We start from the raw sequence: 6,893 nt of genomic DNA on the forward strand, positions 1-6,893 counted from the left end.
TATTTTATTTTATTTTCCTTTTATATTTTCTTTCCTTTTTCTTTCTTTTTTTCTCTTTTTCTTTCTCTTCCCTTCCTTTCTTCTTCCAACCACCGACACCCCCTCCCTTAAAATTTTTCCTCCCCGCCGTCAAGCCCTAAGCAGCCTCTAACCGTCTATCTATGCCAGATCTGAAGAGTCGACGTCACGCCACTCCCGATCGACGCCTCAAACAACCGCACGTCCATCCAAAGCAGTGTGTCGCTCTTCGTATGCGTTCCAAAGCCACCGGCGCTGTTAACCCGCGTTGCACCATATCCAGAGTTCACCAGCCCCGACTGCAGGGTTAGCCACTCTCTCACCCAGTCAAGCCACTCGTTTAGATTTTTTCCATCGCCCGAGCCCAGCAGCCGATCTCCACTATTGCTCGTCGCCGATCTCGACCAGCCGGCCAACTATCCGTCCATGTGTCACCCTACTCGTTCAGCCACCATCGTTCACCATTCGTTCGTCCCTCGGCCATGTATCTGTTATTGCCAAGTGTTTGGTGAGGTTTCACATTTGGATGGATTTCGTGGATTAAAGTGTTATTCCTTTAACTTGGTTTCGGTTTGGTTGTTACCCGCCACAATTGGGGTTAGATTGAAGTTTTGAGGAAATTGTGAGGCGTTGTCTAGCTTCGTGGAAGGGAAAATTTCGCCAAGTATTGGTAAGTTTTGGGTAAGATCGGCTAAGTTTTGAAGGTTCTTGTTTGCGCATTAAATTTTGGATTTCCTTTTTGGTTGATACCTATTATATTTGGAATTTAGATCCAAGATTAGAGTAGTTTAGAGTGCGCAACGTGCTGTTCAGCGGGTTCGGATTCGTTTCCAACAAGAAATTTGGTAACATTTGTGGTTTTTGAGGTTGATCTTTGGACACCCACTAATGATTGGATTAAGTGATGACTTGACTATTGTATTTCGAAGGTTTAAGGTCGTTGTTCATCAGAAGTAGATGTTGTGTTTCTTTGTGGAATTTAATGGAGATTTTGGTGCCAAAGCTTGGAAGTGACTGTTGACCAAGCCACAAGTTAGGTACATTACTTTTGGGGTTGATTGTATGAATTGATGGGTGGGATCGGGCCTTAGTGTGAATTAAATGTTGGGTTTATTTTGTAGGTCTAATTTTAGTTTCATTATCGAGTACTTGCTTGGAGGGAAATATTTGGACTTGTGATTTGAGGTAAGTAATCTTACTATTGGAACTACCCACGGGTCAGGTACTAGATATATGCTAACTTGATAGATGAATATTATGACAGAACGATAGCATGATAGACGGATAATATAGTATAATCGACGTATGTTCTTGTATGAGGATCTAAAAGATTTATTTGTGTACGTAGATACTTGCATGCTAGCATGAAATGATACTTGATTCCATGAGGTTGTATTTGATATGAGGATAATGAGGCATATATGTATGTTATAGAGCCATGATGTTGAGGTGTATATGTATGTTATAGGACCATGTTGTGATACTTGTGATGTTGAGACTGTGACAGTATCCTTAATAATTAGTTAAATGTCCATTAGAGGTTGTGTTTCCTTTGGGATTCACCAGAGGTTGTGTTTCCTTCGGGATTCACCAGAGGTTATGGGTCCTATAGGGCTTACTAGAGGTAGTGGGCATACTTAACTACAGTAGGATAAAAATCAGTTTTTCGTGTATGTATGTCCCATGAGGACTAGAGAAGTTTATATGTTTCAACCAGAGGTAGGCATCTAGAGGACATAGATGCCTAGTCTAACCCCAGTAGTGGGGTTACTTACTGAGTATTTTATACTCATCCTTTCTCATGTTGTTGTTTCAGGTAAAGGTAGAGATGCACCAACAATTGACAAACGGAATCTGTGATCGAGCCACTGGGACCAGTTTTATGCTTCTGCTCATGATATTTAGATTTCTTTTCATGTTTTCAACTTTCAGTTTTGATGTTTGAAACTTACTATTAAGATTTGTTTTCAAACCTATTTATTATCATTTATGATTTATGGGTACTCCATCATCTATTTTTAATATTTGAATTTAATGAAGGTTTTTTTAATTTACCTTATTTATTTAGCATTTATTTCACTATAGAAGGGTGTCGTTTTAAGTTCCATGCATGCATGTGTTTAGTAACGACCTAACTTGAGTCCTAGGGAGTCGGGTCACTACAGTTGGTATCAGAGCCTATGTTTTGGGTTCTGAAGACTGACTTACTACATAAGTCTAGATAGTCCATGTGGCCCAATAATGGATTCCTCGTCATCACCAGGTATGTCCTACTAATGAAAGTTTTCAATGCATATATGAGATTAGTGATGTAATTTTTAGTAGCATGATTTTTTAGAAAGACCCAGAGGTAAAGAGCTAATTTATGAGTTCATGACAGGACATGGCACCTAAACTTAGAGCAAGAAAGACTGTTAGATAAGAGGTTCAGAACCCCTAAGTTCATCATCCACAAGTTCGGGATCTTCCCCCTCCAGGGGTGCAGGAAGAGGGAGTAGAGAGTAGCTAGACTATCCCAACAACTCTGAGTCCACCTATGACCCAAGTCGATGAGAAGGCAATGGAAGCAAGAATTAGTGAAGTCGTTGCATTCTCCTTAATGGAAAATTGCAGGAGCTGATCCATAACACGATGGCAGGACAGACTGCCCAGAACTCTGGTGGGCCGGAAGATTTTTCGTTTTATGAGGTGCCCGGAAGAGCAGAAGCTCCAATGTGCAGTTTTCATGTTGACTGGCAACGCAGAAATCTGGTGGCATTCAATAGAGAAAATGATTGATACTGGTGGGGAACTTGCAACCTAGGAGCAGTTCAAGGAGCGCTTTTATGAGAAGTATTTTTTGGCCAACACCCGGTAAAACAACAGGCAGAGTTCTTGAACTTGAAATAGGGAGTTATGTCGGTGGAGGAATATGAGCAGGAATTTGATAAGCTGTCCCACTTGGAATGCAAGAAGATGGTGTTTTTTTAATGAAAAACGGAAGGTTGTTCATAAATCTATGAGTTTTTAGGCACTTGAGATAGGGAGGTTGATTTCGAAGGATCAAAGGGATTTTAAAGCTTTAAATCTGCACGTTAGTTAGTTAAGACATGGATTTAAAGTTTTATGGAATAAATTTGAGGTAATTTGGTTAAGACTTGATGAAATTAAAGCTAAAACGGTGTGGATATGTTGTTGTCAAAGAACATGGGTGAAGAAATCTCAACACGAGGAAAACCTTGAGCCGAAGTGGATCATCCAAATTTCATTAATTATTGAATACAAACTTTACAGTAAACATACAAGAGATATGCATTTAACAAAATAAATTACAACATGCTTTAAATAAAAATAATTTCAAGAGATATCATATTTGAATAACCTTTCTTCACGAATCCCTCAAACAGTCATGAACGGAACTCCTTCCTCGCGGATCTCCTTCTTCACGCACGAACACTACCAGTCGAGAACCCTCTGTATTCTCTTTTGGGATTAAAGAATTCGAGCAGAAGTTGTGGGCTTTTTTGAATCCTTGGAATAGGGAATGAGAAGGAAAGGATTAGATTTTTCTTGGAGAACTCTTCTCTTAGATATTAGAACGCAAGAAGAAGATGATCTCTCTTCAACCAATTTGAAAAACACCTTAGTTATCTTGAGAAAATGTGGGAGGGAGTTATAACTCCTTCCCTTTTTATTAATTTCAAATATATAATAATTACTTTATTATATATATACACTATATGTTATATCAAATATAACATATAACGCTATAGTTTTATATTGCATCAAATACAACATAAACTGTAGATTTCATTCTCTCTCAACTATGCATAGTTTTAATATAAATCACATTTACAGTAAATCCATTTATATGAATCTCATCCATATAAAAGATATTTGGATTATATCCAAATATTTTATTCCTCTCAATATAAATCATATTTATATTTAATTACATGAATCTCATTCATATAATTGGTATTTGAATCATATTCAAATTCCTCTCATAATGTATCAAATACATCATAATTAATTTATATCATATATAATTAATTTTCTCAATTAATTTGAACACTTCAAATTAATCCAAAGGTTAAATCCCTGTGTGATCTACAGTGGGGACCTTATGGACCTATAGATTGAAGCTCCAACGGTACTTAAATAATTAATTAAACTCTTTAATTAAATTACCCAACATCCGTTAACTGTCAGTCACTCCACCAAAGACCGACAATTGTACTTTTGCACTACAAATATATTTTTGTGTTCATTGGATATAACAATCAATAGTGCGATAACCCTTCACAAATTGCTCGTAAGTACACCTGGCCAAAATACCGTTTTTCCATGTAGTTACATCCAACTCCTTAAGTACCACTATTCCTTTAATGAACAATAAGCCATAGTCCCACTATGACCTGTCCTGTCGGGCCAGGAGAGGGTGTGGCCACTATGTTCAAGATCCAGAATCAACACTTAAGGGAGCAATTTATCTACTTGTCCCTACTTCAGGGAATGGGTGAATTTCATCTTGTGTAGCTGAGTTTCCAACTCCTCAGTCAGACGAATCCCCAAAATGGTAGGCTTGTTGAGTTGGCAATCCGGCCACTTTACCCATATAAATCAAAGGACCGCCTTCATGAGCAGGAGTTCACAACTCACTTAGGATTCAGGTCATGTCACTTATGGCCATCCTAATGAAAAGTAAGTCTTATATTATTAACGGCGTTATATAAAGACACTAATTATTTCGTGGTCCGGTTTTATATAAACTCTTTGTATAGGTTACTCTCGCTCGATGTGCCCACATGAATAATCAGGATCAGAACATTTGTAGCACTTTATAACATTTGTAACACCTACAAAGCGGGTCGTATCCGTAGTGTCACCAGGATAAGGTACCCAACCTTATCCATCTACTACAGACCGCTTAGATTATTATTTAAACAAGTTCCACTTGTATGTCTCTACATACTTGTTAAAACAACCTCAAATCTTAGTTTATTGGATCGAGTACATGATTATAAAATAACACTTATTTTATTAACAACAATATGTTTATACAGAGTTAACAAACTAAGAGATTACAAAGAGATTTAGGACACCATTCCCAACAATCTCCCACTTGTCCTAAAGCTTAGGGAGACTAATGTACAATACAAATAAAGTACAAAAATACAATAAACTAGGGCATACACTATACCCCAGTAACATTTCCCATTTGCCCTAGACAATGTGTCGTATATCCCGTAGACCCAGACTTTCTAGTTGACCCTCAAACACTTTAGCCATGAGAACCTTTGTAAACGGATCAACAACGTTGTACTCCGACGTGATATCCGTGACAATCACATCACCTCGAAGCACAATCTCCCGAATCAAATGATATTTTTGTTCTATGTGCTCGCGACATGAGGAGTGGGGACGTTCTATGCAATAAGATTACATAAGATCAGACCAAGAAATAAGTCACTCTTACTTTATAACATTGTTTACTGTATAAAACTGACTATTTCACCTAGATGACCTAGGTAACTCGATTTTAATCATGAGCTAACTATGAACTACTGTTTATTCGGGATTATTCCTTGGATTTGCATAGGTGAAGATTGGGTCAATAGCGCCGGCTCAATAAGCCTCCCATTTCAGGGGTAAGACCTAATAGATAGTTGGGGACATAGGGTGTAAGACGGAGTTCACGCCTACCCGATTTAGAGATAGGAGAAAGGTTGTTCTCTCAAGTACTAAATTCAGGTCTTGAACAAGGGGTTCCACCCTCTCACTAGGCTGAAAGAGTTTGGTTTAGTGATTAGATCACAAACTAGTTGTTCATTAGAGGATCAGTAGGAACTTGAGGTACAAGATGTAATCTCAAGGGTAAAATAGTTATTTGACCCAACCGTTATTACGAACAACCTGTGAAGGGTCGACTTGCTGATTATGGTTAAATCACATGGATATGATATATCTATGGTGAGGGGAGTGCAACTATAGGCTTTAGTGGAGTGACCCATTAGTTAACGAATGGGGATTAATCTGGTCTAATAAGTTTAACCAATTAATCTCAGATCGTTGGAGCCCATGATCTGTAGGTCCGCGAGGTACCCCTATTAACTCGTAATGAACTAGCTCTATAATACCGTGATAAGTTGATTTGAAACGTTCAAATTAGAATTAAGGGAATTAGTAATTATATGAGATATAATTACGTGTTTAATTTGAGAATTAAATGAAATAGGAGAATTTATATTTAAATATGATTTAAATATATAAAGATGGATGTGTGTAAAAATTAATTTAATATTTGATATTAAATTAGTTAATTTTTATTTTAAAAATTAATTTATGAAATTAATTTTATAAAATTAAAATTTTCAGTTTTAAAATCAAATTGGATTTTTTAAAAAATTCAAATTTTGATTTTGAGATAAAATTGGAAAAACAATACACAAAATGGAAAAACAAGTTTTTCCATTATCCATCTTCTTCATGCTCACACATTTGTCCATTTTCTCTTATTCATTAACTCCAAGCATGAGCTGCAACTCATGCAACTCTCTTCCTTGCACGATGATCTGCAATATATTGAAGAAATTGGAGTGAATTTTGGGCTTGCAATCAAGATAGAATTTTAGAGAAAATTCGTGCTGAAGAAAGTGTTCTTCAACAAGATTGTTTTGAGTCCAACAACTCAATCTAAAGCACCAAGATAATAGTAGGGAAGATCTTGAGGTGGTCTGCAACAAGATTTGGAGAAGATTGCAATTGGAGATGCTTTGAAGTGGTTTTACAAAGGTATGTCATAAAACTCAATTGTTTTCTGCAAGAGCATGCTTTATATTTTGCCAAAATTAATTAATTACAGTACTTAAATGATCCTTGCTTCCACTGTTGCT

Source organism: Benincasa hispida, chromosome 3 (assembly GCF_009727055.1).
Source record: "Benincasa hispida cultivar B227 chromosome 3, ASM972705v1, whole genome shotgun sequence".
NCBI lineage: Eukaryota > Viridiplantae > Streptophyta > Magnoliopsida > Cucurbitales > Cucurbitaceae > Benincasa > Benincasa hispida.